At 44.2% G+C, this 14,352-nt stretch overlaps 1 protein-coding gene and 1 pseudogene across 2 annotated transcripts in view; one reads left to right on the forward strand and one right to left on the reverse strand.

The window, feature by feature from the left end:
* Inpp1 (inositol polyphosphate-1-phosphatase) overlaps positions 1–14,335 on the reverse strand; it is a 25,623-nt gene extending 11,288 nt beyond the window's left edge. Inside the window, exon 1 of one of the 2 annotated variants that reach the window (XM_023712367.1) lies at positions 14,214–14,335. The gene's annotated coding sequence lies outside the window, so the exon portion shown is untranslated. Of the gene's footprint in view, positions 1–2,873; positions 3,319–14,213 lie in introns of those variants that run through there. The other variant, XM_004628619.2, reaches the window with a different exon arrangement.
* On the forward strand, positions 11,919–12,025 carry LOC111816039 (annotated as a pseudogene).
* Positions 14,336–14,352: the final 17 nt, after the last annotated feature.

The raw sequence follows: 14,352 nt of genomic DNA on the forward strand, positions 1-14,352 counted from the left end.
GAACCAGGGATTGAACTCAGGCCCTATTCTACTGATCTACTTATTAAAATCTTGAAAGCTGGACACGATGGAACAAGCCTATAACCTTAGCACCCCGGGAGGCTAAGGCAGGAAGAGGGCAAGTTTGAACTGAGATCACGCAATTTCCTAAGATCCTGTCTCAAAATAAAAAAATAAAAAGAATTTAGGAGTTTAGCTCAGTGCAAGGCCATGGGATCAATCCCCAGTAAGGGGGTAAAAAAGAGAAAACAAACAAAAGGAAAAAAGCTTCAAAAACTCTATTTCACTATTGTGAGAATTATTGTGAGACTGTCCTGTTTTACAGTTAGGGAGACAAAATTAGGGTGGTTAAGTAACTTCTGGAAGGTTACACAAGGCTCAGAATCGGTCGCGCACAGACACTTGGACACTTTATCATCATCATCGAGAAGTTCCTTCATGAAAGGTTGGCTGAGCAGACTGTAAGAGACTGAAAATTAGTACATCTATGAAGATATGGAACCAACAGAGTTAATTGTGAATTATCATAGTGGATGTCCTCATAAGTTTCCTAAGAGCTATGATTCTCCCAGGACTCTGGGTCAATTACTCTGAGGTCCAATAGGGAGGATGTCTGACCTTGATAGTAACAAAAGGAAAGTGAATACACAATGAAATGTTCTCATTAGCAGTCATAGATGTTTTAAAGTCAACATGTAGGGCCCGGGGAGATGGCTCAGTAGAATATCCACTTGCCTGGCAAGCTCAAGGGCCTGAGTTCAATCCCTGGTTCTGCAAAAATAAAAAAAATAAAGTCAACATTCATCCTGGAAGAGGTATAGCAGGCAGGTGCTGATACCCTGCTAATGGACAATGGACAAAAGTGTATCAAATCCCTATAGTTGATACTGAGCTTTACTAACTCCAGACTTTCCTTTTGTTAAAATATTTCTGCAGAAGATAATATTTACAGTAGTAAAAAGTTGAAAATAACCTCAGAATTGGTAAAACTAGAATAGAATACTACAAGGTCAATAAAACCATGTTTTTGGAGAATACTTAACAATATGGAAATGTGCTAAAGGTATGTCAAGTGGACCAACCTACAGCTACACGTAGAATGACAGTATGTCATAGTTTGCATTTATACAGAAAGAGAAAATGACAGGAGAGAAATCGGTGGGTGAACTTTAGAGAATAGCTTTTTTCCCAAGTAGTGAAATTGTGAATGACTTTAGGGTTGATTTTTAATGATTTTCAAATATTCTAAGTAAATATATAATGTTTTTAATAATAAGGAATGTCACCATATAACATCTTAGGGCAAAGGTCCAAACAAAATGGGATCAGAGGAATAAACACAAAAGCCTTCCAGGTGCCAGAGAGGATGTGGCTAAGCCCTAAAAACATCTGCCCACCTTCCAAAAGCTTTTCTTAGGAGTGAAGGATGCGTTGAAAAATTCACTTTAACAGCTTTGGAAAGGAAGACAGTTGCATTAGAAAGCTATTTTGACCAAGAAATAATCTGTGGCCATATGTGGCATACAAGTGGCACAAATTATGAGCTATGTATAAAACACAGAGATGCATATACCCCTCCAGTACAATACCAGTCCAAGAGTAGAAATTTAATAACCATAATTTTGACTTTTTAACAATATTTCAGTTATTGTAAGTGAAGGACAAAGAATCAATGAGCCAACAGTATTTAACTGGCTTTCTGTCTTAACCAAGAAGTTCAAAGATATCAAGGAGTTCAATTTGGAAACTTTCAAATACCAATAGTATTGTCTAGCAGAGCCAGCTTTGATAAACTAATTTTGTTTCCTGAAAAGCAACACCAGACAAGGACACTGTTGGGTACTCCAGGTGAGCTTCTCCCAGCTGCCCTCGGGACATGGTGCTCCTCCCCTTTGAGGGCCTGACCTTTGTGTCCTCCAACAGGCCACTCCCCCCCCTCCCCGAGCTGGGTTGCTCTGCAACTCGACCAAAGGAAAACAGCTTTCAGTGGTCCACACCTGGGCACACAGACCTTAGTGACTAGTAGCACAGCAGGAATCCAACGTTATCCCAGCCTTCAACTCCACTGCTCCCTGCTCACCCTAAGCCATCACCTTTGTGCTTTGCAGACTCCAGGCAGAGCTACCCAGTTTCCAGTTAGGGCCACACTCTCTCCCACCATCAGCACTTCCCCAGCTGGCTGTCTTTCACACAAGGGCCAGATTTCTAAAACAGTAAAACTGCACAGCCGACAGACAAGACTAATTTGCAGCCAGGTGGGCACCGGGTCAGACACCTACAATTCCAGCACTCTGGGAAGATGAGGCAGGAGGGTTACAAGTTCGAGCTTAAGTCATTCAGTACAGCCCTATTTTAAAATAAAAAATAAAAAGGGGTGAGGATATAGTTCAGTGTAAGGGTCTTACACTGTACTGAAGAAAAAAAAAATTGCACTGAGCCTGCTATTTTTTGGCTGAACAGAACCTTTCTTCCAGACAAACTGGGTCACGGTACTGTTTTCTGTGCAAGCTGCTTCCCCCTGCCTCTCTGTCCACTCAGGTCCTGCAGCCATGCCTCAGCCCCGCGGGGAGCCCTGGCCATCCATCCTCACCCCAGCTGACCCAGCTTGAGATCTCTGAGCTATGGAGAAACTGTGGGCTGCACATCCACAGCAGGATGCCTCCAGTTTCATCACTACTTCTTATAACACGCAAGGAAAATATCGTTCAGAGGGCTCTCACAGCAGGGCCACACACCATCACTGCGCCTGCGCACTCACGGTGCCCCTCACTTCAGGCGCGGCTGGAGCAACTTCCTAGGTACAATCAGCTATCCACACGCACAGGAGGTCAAAGGTCGTCTAAGCTTAACATACTTTAAGTTATGGCATTTACCATAATCCAACGGCCTTGACTATAGAAGAAATTCCTTTGGATACTTTCCTTACAAGGTATCTGAGAACCACTTGGATCAGTCACCCCAGGCACCAGAAGGACAGATTTCTGAGCTCCACTGCAATTTGGTACATCAGACCCTTGGGACAGAACCTGGGAGTCGGTATGTTCGTCAGCTTCCCTGAAGCCTCTCGCTGCTGAGATTTAACAGCTTCTGCTCTCCAGGCTGTCTCGTCTTCCTTACCACCTTGTTCGCAGTTTCGAGGCATCTGGGGCCAGGGGGCTTGTCTCTTGGTGGAATCCTAAAGGTACAACGCTCCCATTATTAGCTATTCACATGCAGAGACAGGCTTAGGTGGAAACAACAGCTAACGTTTCCTGGGCACCAACTCTGTGCCAGGTATCTTCTAAGCACTTTCATCCGTGAGTTCATTTAATCCTCACACAGCCCTGAGGAGCAGATGCTGAAATCTTCAGTTGGCAGGTGAAGAAACTGAGGCCAAGACGGCTGAGTAACGAACCCCTAACCGCACAGCTGCTTGATTCAAGCACTGGCAAGCCGACAGACACCTACATTGTTAGCCAGTACTCAGGCCAGCCAAAAAAAAAAATTCCCATAAATTGTTGGCTGTTGAAGGGAAGAAATTCATGACTGGATAATAATCATCAGCACCTTATGATAATATGCATTATAGAGCAAAAATAAACACGACTAGCTGATGTCTACTGCCCATCTGAGCAACCTAAATCACTCTTTGACACCTGACTTCTTTCATTCTTTATAATGCAAACCCTTTTTCTCAGCTGAGCCTCAGACTCACTGTCAGCACCCTGCTAGGGAGCAAAACATTACCTTCAGCATCCACCGACTCTGCAGACCAAGAGGCATGGGTGTTGGGGCGGGGACTCCTGCCTAACCTCTAATGCTTCCTCTCTTAGTTCATTGTTTGAGGCTGTCGTTGAGACTTAATGAATAGAAGTTTCTGTTTTCACAGTTCTTGGGGCAGGAAGGCCACGCTCAAGGTGTCAGCAGTTTTGGCTTCTCCCCAGGTGCCCTCCGGCTTGTGGCCAGCCCCTCGCACTATGTCCTCGCCTGGCCTTTCCTCCTCAGGCATCCATCTCCGCTGGGTTCCCTGCTCACACAAGGACCCTTGTCAGACTAGATGAAGACCCATTCAGATGACCTCATGTAATCTTCAAAGCTCCTTTCTCCAGACACAGTCACCCTTTGGCATCCTGGGGGTTCCAGGATCCCCCCAAGACAAACATATAGGAAGGCTCGAATCTCTTATACAGAATATATTATTTGCATATAATCTATATACACTTCCTGCATGCTTTAAATTGCCTCTAGATTACCATAACATTCTAAGTAAATGCATATTATACTGTATTGTTAAGGGCTGATAGTAAATAAAATGTGTACAAGGGCCAGCGAAAGAGCTCAGTGGACTAACTGCCTGCTTAGGCGAGCGCAAGGACCTGGGTTCAATCCCTGGTCCCACATGCTGTCCTGGCCCCACCCCGGAGGCACACTAAGCTGGACACCGAAACCAGGCATGGTGGTGCACACCTGTAATCCCAGTGCTGGGGAGGCTGCAAACAGGAGGATCACTATTAGTCCGAACTGCGTAGTGAGACCCTGTACCAAATACATAAATAAAAGTATGCATGTTCATTTTAAACAATTTTTAACATTTTCAATCCATAGTTTGTCAAGTCCATGGATGCAGGAGCTGCGGCTAGAAGAACTGACAGCAGTCACAGGAAGAGCGAGGCCTCAGCATACGAACACTAGGGGAACAGCTTCCCCAAGAGGGGCTTTGGTGACCTTGGCAAATGCTAGTGCAATCTACTCCTCCTGCTTTGTAGCCAAACAGTAAAAATGGATTCAGATTCTCTTCCTCATTTACGCAGTAAGTTTGATTCTCCAGGAGAGTCTCCTATGAGGCGCTTCTCACTTCATCAGCCTCAGCACTGCGAAGGCAATAGAGGCAGACAATGAAGTATCATCTTTCATAACCTCGCTCTTTAAGGAGCTACTTGTGATCACATCTCAGGGGCCTTGAAGGCCTTTCATGCCTCACCACCTCAGACCAGATGTAGACCTGTATGCTAGCAGAACATGGTACCACAATGGCAGACAGAAGCTTTTCAGCTTCTATGTGATTCCCAAGTCTAGCTGGAGAAATGTTTTTTAAATCTTGAAGTAGATCAGAAAAAAATGAACCCCTTTATAAAGACGGAACTGAAGTTTAATTTCTAGCCATTCGTTCATCAGCTCATTAGATCAGCAGTGGTTTAAAAATTAGATTTGGGGCTGGAGGTACAGCTAGCTCAGTGTGTGTGTGGTGGGGAGTGATCTGAATAGCTGACCCATATTCCACAAATACGAGAAAGATGTGGGCTTTGGAATCCAACACACCTGGCCTCAAAACCTGGCTCTACCCCAACCTCGCTGTGCAGCAGGCCACCCAGTCAGCCGGGCTGGCCTCTTCTCAGCCGTGCTAGGAGGGCGATGCTTGCCTTGCATGATGCCATGAAGATCAAATAAGACCTCACTAGGAAAGTGCCTGGCACAGAGCCCTGCTCGGAGCCAATGAAGAGCGATGACGACCATGAGACACACCTGCCTGGAAACCACGATCCCGTGTCTTTACTTGAGATAGCAGAGGCTGGCAAGTTTACATGGGTCATGGAAACATTTTCTGAAAATTTATTCGTCCATTAAATCCCAAAGCTTGGGAACACCCTGTCATTCTCCAACTCACCCAGAATAAAGACCCTTTATGTATGCCAGATCTGATGGCTTCAGTGAGGGATGGAAACTTTGACGTCCAGAGGCTGGGACACTATTTGGCTTTGTGGCAGATCATCTGCTGAAGTTTGGGTGACACACGTCTGTCCAGGGGACATATTATCAGGAGATTTGCTGTGGATCCCAGGACTTGGGAGTCATAGAAAAGCCTGTTTGAACTAGAAGTTGGCTATGTCCTTTCACTGTCCACAGGGACAGAAGTGTGAGGACTAAGGACTCTTAGCCAAGCAGACCGCTGTCCAATGAAGGGCAAGAGAGTCAAGCCACTTCCCTTGATGTCCCCTCCTTCCAGCAGAGACTCTGACACTTTCAGTGCAGAGCCTGCACTTTCAGTCCATTACACTCTGATTCCACCCAGCCCCATCCCGCAGGTCCTAAAGCCCGCCTTCCACGCATCCCCTGAGGAATGTCAGCTTGAAGCCACTGTGTGCGGCCCTGCCTGATGGGAGTGGCTGCTGTGGGGAAAGACTGGCTTCCATGAAGTACCCTGGTGATTTCCAAGAAGGTGACTGTCATGACCCCTTTCAAGGGTGTCCAGCTGTCCAGAAGTCCCCATCATGGACACACGCAGAGGTGTGGACAAAGCTCTATTGTGCTAACATTGCTGTTAGAGGAGACACACGCTTTGTTCCACCTCTCCTTTGCTTCACACCTAGGACCACCTCGGGGAGTAGAAACTGGAAGCTGTTGTGGCCCAAGGGACAGAGGACAGAAGCGCTATGCACACCACCCCAAGCTGACTCTCGTTTCTGTCTGCTTACTCTCATGCTCTGGGAATTTTATCACAAGTGCTGGGGGCCTGGCCCTAGCTCAGGCCTTTAAGTGGCTGCTTCCACAAAGCTGTCAGCCTCAGGTTGCTGGAGTTCGAACCTCACACCTCTCCCGCTGGCCAAAAGTGCCCTGAAGGCATTTGAGCAACAACAACAACAAAAAAATCCTTATTGCATTTTTGGTTGGGAGAGCCTTTTTACCAAGATGGCACCGAAAGCAAAGAAGGAAGCCCCTGCCCCTCCCAAAGCTGAAGCCAAAGCAAAAGCTTTGAAGGCCAAAAAGGCCGTGCTGAAAGGCATCCACAGCCACAAAAAGAAGAAGATACGAACGTCGCCCACCTTCCGTTGTCCCAAGACGCTCCGGCTCCAGAGGCAACCCAAATACCCTCGGAAGAGCGCCCCCAGGAGAAACAAGCTTGACCACTATGCCGTCATCAAGTTCCCCCTGACCACAGAGTCCGCCATGAAGAAGATTGAGGACAACAACACACTCGTGTTCATTGTGGATGTCAAAGCCAATAAGCACCAAATCAAACAGGCTGTAAAGAAGCTTTATGACATCGATGTTGCCAAGGTCAATACCCTAATCAGGCCTGATGGAGAGAAGAAGGCATATGTTCGACTGGCTCCTGATTATGATGCATTGGATGTTGCCAACAAAATTGGGATCATCTAAACTGAGTCCAGCTGGTTAATTCTAAATATATACTTTTTTCTCAGTATAAAAAAAACAAAACAAAACAAGTGCTGCTCCTACTGGTTGGCAGAACTTTCCTTTTGCTTCCTCTATCACTCATCTCCTCAGAATCAAATCAAGGCCAAGGAGCTTCCTAAAAAAAGAATTATCCAAATGGCCAATAAAATGAAAAGGTAAGTTCCTTTAATAGGAATCAGGCAAATGCAGCTTAAAATCTTAACAGGATACTGCTACATTCCCAAAATTGAAAAAGACTAAAATTTTCAAGCTTTGGTGAAGATATAGAGCAGTGGGAACTCTTACACAGTGCTCACATGAATGAAATTGGTACAGCCACTTTGGAAAGCCATTTGTAATTTGTTGAATATAATAATGATCTATGACAGCAATTTTCCTTGTACATGCATTGATGGATTAGGAGACATGTTCCAGAGTATTTAAGAGCTGCAGTATATGTAATAATCTAACCCTGGTAATAACCCACTTAATTAGCAATAATAAACTAAATGGTAGCCTAGTCACATGGCAAAATACCACACAGCTGTGAAAATGAATGAACCGTAATAGGCACCTATGTGGACGTATCTCACAAAAACAGGGTCAAGTGAAGATACAGGGTCATATGTGAAAGACACACTGTGCTATTTAATTTACTCCAAGTTTGAAAATAGGCAAAACTATCTCGTGGTGTTCAGTTCGACTGGTAGATACACTTGGCGATTGAGGAGGAGTTAGCGGTGGAGAGGTTGTAAAGGGGTCTTCTCGGCAATTGTAATATTTTAGATCTGAGAAATGGCTAGTGATGTGGTGGGTACAGAGGAGATTCATTAAGCTATATGTTGAGAAATTCCATATTTTCTTTTTTTTTGTGGAACCGGGGATTGAACTCAGATCCTTGCATTTGCCAGTCAAGTGCTTATCCTACTGAGCCAACTCCCCGGCCAAAATTCCATATTTTCATGCATTTTTCTTTTCCTGTATTTTAGTACAGGCTCTCACTACATAGATCAGACTCATAGTGATCCGCCTGTGCTGAGCCTCCCAAGAGCTGGGATTACAGGCCCGCACCACCACACCCAGTCTCAATTGCTGGCTCAGGGCGCCCCAGGGGTAAGACCAGCACAGCATACCTGGGATCAAACCCTGGCCCCTGCGCTCTGCATAAGCAGGTACTTTAGTCTGCTGAGCTATCTAGCCAGTCCTCATGCAGGTAATTTTTTTAAAAATTTTATTTATTTATTTGTGTGTGTGTGTGTGGCCAGCTCAGCCCACCGAGGGGTGGAGCTGGCTGGCATGTGGTGCTGGGGGATTGAACCGTGGTCCATGTGCTTTACTACAGCTTGTTCTAAGTAGGTGCTTTAGACCACTGAGCCATCTCACCAGCCCCCATGCATGTACTCTTAATTCAATAAAAGATGTGTGTGTGTGTATGTGTGTGTGTGTATGTGTGTGTGTGTGTGGTGGTGGTGGTGTGTGTATTTAGCTTTATGTGTGGAATGAGGAGATTCCATTTAACTCTTGGTTCCCTCAGGAGTGTCTTTCCTGACCCCGACCCATGGGTGATCAGAGGCAAACATCCGTGTCTCCTCTTTAGCACACTGTCCACTGGCTTACTTGTGCGTGCTGTCTGGCAAGAGACTTCAACACGGTGGCTTCCTCCGAGTCTGCGCATGCTCCAGAGGTGTTGCATAAATGGTGGCTGATGCTTTTCCTCTTATCTTTGTAAATGCAGAATGCATCCTCGTCAGTGCTTACTGTGCTTAGATTTTATCAGCACTACCCACGCGCTGTTAGGCATGTGGGCCCACATTTGTTTACATGGAAGTCTCTGTATATTCTATATTCATTTATAAAAATGAATCACAGCTATATCCGGATGATTGAACTACGTCTTTTGGAGCACCAAAACAGAATCTGAAATTATACTCTATTCTTGGCAAGATTAGTTAATTAAATCACCAAAAATAGTGCATTGGACTTGGTTTTAAGAAAGACATTCGATATGAGTTATATTCATCCGTGTATTAACCTCCAACATTTTTCTCTCCTTTGTCACCCTCAAATGCTGACAAGCAAGTCACTCTAAGCTGGTGTCACCTTGTACTGTGGAGACGCTGAAAGACCACGCTAGCCTACCTTTCTGCTCATTGATGACGGAAGCAACAGGTCACAGAGATAACCAGTGTTCTGGGAGCTCTGTCAGGGGGAGCCTGTCTAACGTCATGCTTTCCAAATTAGTCAGATCAAGAATTAACTGGAACACGTTGAAAACAGATGCTGCACAGGCCAGACTTAATCATATGAGTCTCCTGTCTCAGCCTCCCAGCGTGCTGCAATTCCAGCCCCGCATCACCACACCCAGGATAAAACTTCCCTGTTTTTTAGATCTAGTCTCCATATAAAAAAGTGGAGATTATTGTCTTACAAATAATTATTGTCTGAAATTCTAACACCCACAAACCTTGAAGATACCAAGCTAAGTAAAATAAGCCAGCCTCAACAGGACTAATATTGTAAGACTGCACTTATACGAGGAACCCAGAACAGTCACACGCAGACCCAGAGTGTAGGATAGCTATGGGATTGGGAGGAGAGGATATGGACAGTTCTGTTTAATGGTACAAAGTTTTGGACTGGGAGGATGAAGAATTCTAGAGGTGGACGGGTGTGCTCCCTTTGGCAGCATATATACTAAAATTAGAGATGGACTGGGTGACAGTTGTATGCTGATGTGAATATACTTCTGTCTAGCTATGTAGAAGAGGGTTAAAATGGTAAATCTGATGGTACGTGTAACATACAGGAAAAGTTGTAGGTTTAGAGGAATTCATGTTTCAAACGCATTTGACTATTATCATCTTTCTAATAAGAGCATAATAACGTGTAGATGACGGTCTGGGGAGATAGCTCTGTGGTCTCAGGCCCTGTTTAGCAAGCAGAAGGACTCAGGTTCAATCCCTGGCACCACATGCTGTGCAGGCCCTGGAATCCGGGGCCCTGGAACCCGGAGCACGCCATGTGAGCCACTGACAGTGGGTGTGGTGGCACATGCCTGTAATCCCAGCACTGGCGAGGCTGAGACAGGAGGATCACTACGAATCTGAGCTGCATACTGAGACCCTGTACTAACTAACTAACTAACTAACTAAATAAATAAATAAATAAAATAATGTGTAAATGGAACAAAACAAAAAAGAGGCTGGGGTAGAGATACAAAAATTAGGCTGAGAGAAGAGCACTAGGTTATTCATCTTGCTGCTGAATTTACAAACTGATCACTGTGGTTTGGGGTGGGGAAGGGTGAGGGGGCCAATGAGCTTTAGGAGGCAAGTTCCCACCAACTCCTCCCTTGGGGCACACAGTAGGCCCTCTGCTTTAGCAGCTCCGGGAGAGCAGGAAGCACATTCCATCTCCCCACTACACACAGTGGGAGTTCTACAAACTGATTTTCATTCCATTAGCGATCAACATGTTTAAAAGGATTTTCCTCCATCAAAATTAATCTGTAGCACCCCTGTAATCCCAGCACTGGGGAGGCTGAAAACAGCAGGATCACTATGAGTCCGAGCTGCACAGTGACACCCTGTACCAAACACATCAAACATTAAAATAGCAAAATTAATCTGCAAAAGACCATGTATTATGCAAATGTTAGAACTCCAACTATTAGAAGACATGAGTTGAAAGCGTTCTTTACAGAGCCTTATTGCTTCTGCAATGATAAATTACTTGACCTAAACTACATCTCCTCACTGTTAAGAGGAAGAAAGTAGATGCCGTAGAATATGTATCATTTCTGGGTGTAGCAGTCTATTTTCTAGCATTCCATCTATTGTTCCACTTCGTACAAGCAAACGTTTGTGTTTTTACAAATATTTGCAAAATGAATAGACTTCAATATAATATTTGCCTTAAAAGGAACACAAAGCAACAAAAGAATATTTATAGTATGTTTTTACTTGAAAAGTGCAAAGTACTAGAAAGATGTAAATGCCTCAGTAAGGGCCCAGCAATACATAAATATACTAAAGGCCTTTGTGTTCTTGCTGATTCTGCAACCCAAAATAAATGTTTAAGCCAGGTAATATTTATGTTCTTGATCTGATTATTTTTATTTTCCTCATTCTTTGCTACTCATGAGTCTTAAAAGCGGTCACATTTTAAGAACAGACTTCTAATTATTCCCTTTAAAAAAAGGGAAGAAAAGAAAAATGCAATGTAAGGAGAAAGAAGAAAAATAATACATTCTGGTACTTTGCATTGTGGTAATTAATCTCAAGCAATTAGATGTTTAATGCTGCATTTTGCTCTTTGTTTTTATATATAATTGACTTTTTATGGCCAAGTTTTGTTTCTTTTCTTTTTGGATGGGTTGGGGAATCATTTTAGTAAAAGTTATAAATAAGTTATTCATATTTACATGTTTTCTTTTTGTTTTTTTTTTTTATTTATTTGTGTGTGTGTGTGTGTGTGTGTGTGTGGCCAGCTCAGCCCACCAGGGGGCGGGCTGGCTGGCATGTGGTGCTGGGGGATTGAACCGCGGTCCCTGGGCTTTGCTAAGCTTGTTCTAAGTAGGTGCTTTAGACCACTGAGCCATCTCACCAGCCCCCATATTTACATGTTTACCTCTCCTATATTTAATTTGCACAGCAGTGGCAATAAACAAATCTGTTACATTACAGAAATCAGGTACAGTATTTTTCTGCGGATGACTGCTCACAGAAATTGGTGTTCAATATCCAGTACTAAAATGTCTCTGCAGCTTTGCGCAGTGGCAGTATCGCAGCCAATGAGGTTTATCCAAGGCGGGATTACTGCTAATTAAAATGGCTCAGTAACACGAAAGAATTAACTTGAATTAACATTGCAGAAACATAACATAAAAGAAAACTGAAAAAGAAAACAAATATGCAAAAATGTGTTTACAAAATTCATTTACTAGCAGTTTGACCACAAAAGGATATCAAAATTTCAAGATATCAATTTTAGATTTCCTAAATGAGTGTCATCAATTAATAAAACTCAGCTTCTGTTTCATTTTTTTGGTATAAGGTCTCACTGTGCAGCTCGGACTTGTAGTGATCCTCCTGTCTCAGCCTCCCCAGCAGTGAGATCACAAACTTGGGCCACCATGCCAGGTTTCAGCATCCATCAGGCACACCCGGATTGAACCTGCGTCCTTGCATTTGCCAGGCAGGCGCTTAAACTGCTGAGCCACTTCCCCAGCCCAAACTTAACATTTTGTGTACTGGAATCGTAAGTTATGCCAGCTGCTCACCCCCACACCAGTAATTTCTCATCTTTCTTAAAATCCTGGGTTTTTTTTTTTTTGGGGGGGGGGAGCGCTCATCTTTTAAACTTTCCTCATCTGTGCTTACTTTAAATATCTCTTCTCCCTTGAATTTGATTCAGGAAGCACGAAGTTGCAACCCAGGAATCTCTTTAACCCCATTATCACCCCTGCCCTGCACTTGCCAACTAGCCTAGGTCATTTCAAAATTCATTCAAGTTTGGGACCACTAAACTAATCATGGGAAGTGGGAAGCAAACCTTTTTTTTTTTTTTTTTTCCATGTTTACTCAAGAGTTTATTAAAAAAAATTCTTCTCAGATGTATTTATTTATTTGTATTGTAGGGAAGGGTCTACAGGGTGTTCAGGGTCTCACTACTAGATCAGACTTGTAGTGATCCACCTGTTTACAGCCTCCCAAGAGTTGGGTTACGGAGTTTAATTAGCTTCTTTACAAGATTCAAATTATTTAAAAAAAATTTTTTTTTAATCTTTACTTATTTGGTTCCGGGTCTAGCTATGCAATTTGGATTTGTAGTGATCCTCCAGTTTCCACCTCCTCAGCGCTGTGATTACAGGCGTGTGCCATCACGCCTGATTTCGGTGGCCAGCTTGGTGCACCCAGGGTTCTGGAGCCCAACATGGCATGCGGTACCGGGGATCGAACTCAGGTCCTTGAGCTTGCCAGGCAGGCACTTAGATTGCTGAGCTATCTCCCCAGCCTCAAGATTCAAATTAGTTAAACCAGGACCTTCAATAAGTCTCGCACCTAGAAAAAGTCCTCAGATATGCCATCTTTACTTTTTATTTATTTATTTATTTATATTTATTTATTTATTTGAGAGAGAGAGAGAGAGAGAGAGAGAGAGAGAGAGACCAGCTCAGCCCACCAGGGGGCAGGGCTGGCTGGCATGTGGTGCTGGGGGATTGAACCGCGGTCCCTGATGCTTCGCCAAGCTTGTTCTAAGTAGGTGCTTTAGACCACTGAGCCATCTCTCCAGCCCTGCCATCTTTACTTTTAAGTTCATTTTTTACTAATCGCTTTATAGAACAATTAAGTTTCATGTTACAATATCTGTGTAACATGAAATAACTTAAGACATTTCTAATTGTTTTAGAGGTAGGAATAAAAGAGGAAAAACCTTTACAATGAATTACCTTTATGACTTCTTGAGAAGGCCTTCTATACCCAATAAAGAGTTACTTACTTTTTTTTTAGAGCTAGAAGCATGGCTATAATTTAGACCTATAATAAGATATTTCACATCAAAGGGCGTTAGTCTACGCTGTAATTTCCAAGCAAGCAGTAGTTTTAATTCAAAAGCTTCAGAAGCAATAGTTTATTCTACGTAAAAAGTAGTGCAACTAACTTTAAAAGTAATAAAAATATCCTCAAGAACTTAAAAATAAAGTTAGTTCTAAACAGCAAACAAATACTTGCAGGGCAAAAATAAACCCTTCCACTGCTTTTGCTTTTCTCCTTACGCTACTTTAAGAGGTCAGAGCTACAGCACGCAGCTAAGTCAGTCAACAGTAGCTCGGCAGGCGATTTTCATTAGACTGTTCGCAGGCTGAGCGGAACTGCACCTTAAAACCCTTCGGTGTCACGCTAGGCATTAAGGAGGGGAGGCCCCAGCTGCTTTCCCACCCGGCTGCACCTGAGGTCGGTCCCGGCCTCCGCCCGAGTCCCCTCCGCGCCGGGCGCAAATCTGCTTGTCCAACACCTCACCACCCGCTTAAGCCCGGGCATCTCCAAAATACACACCGAGGCTGTGGACCGCGGTCGCCCGGGGTAAGTCGCGGATTCTCTTCCACGCCGGCGCCCCGCCGCCCGCGCTCGTCCCCGCACGCCCAGCGACCGCGCCCCTCCGACAGCCTCCCGCGCCAGCCCGCAGCCGGACGCC

This window comes from Octodon degus, unplaced genomic scaffold (genome assembly GCF_000260255.1).
Source record: "Octodon degus isolate 3935 unplaced genomic scaffold, OctDeg1.0 scaffold00025, whole genome shotgun sequence".
Lineage (NCBI taxonomy): Eukaryota > Metazoa > Chordata > Mammalia > Rodentia > Octodontidae > Octodon > Octodon degus.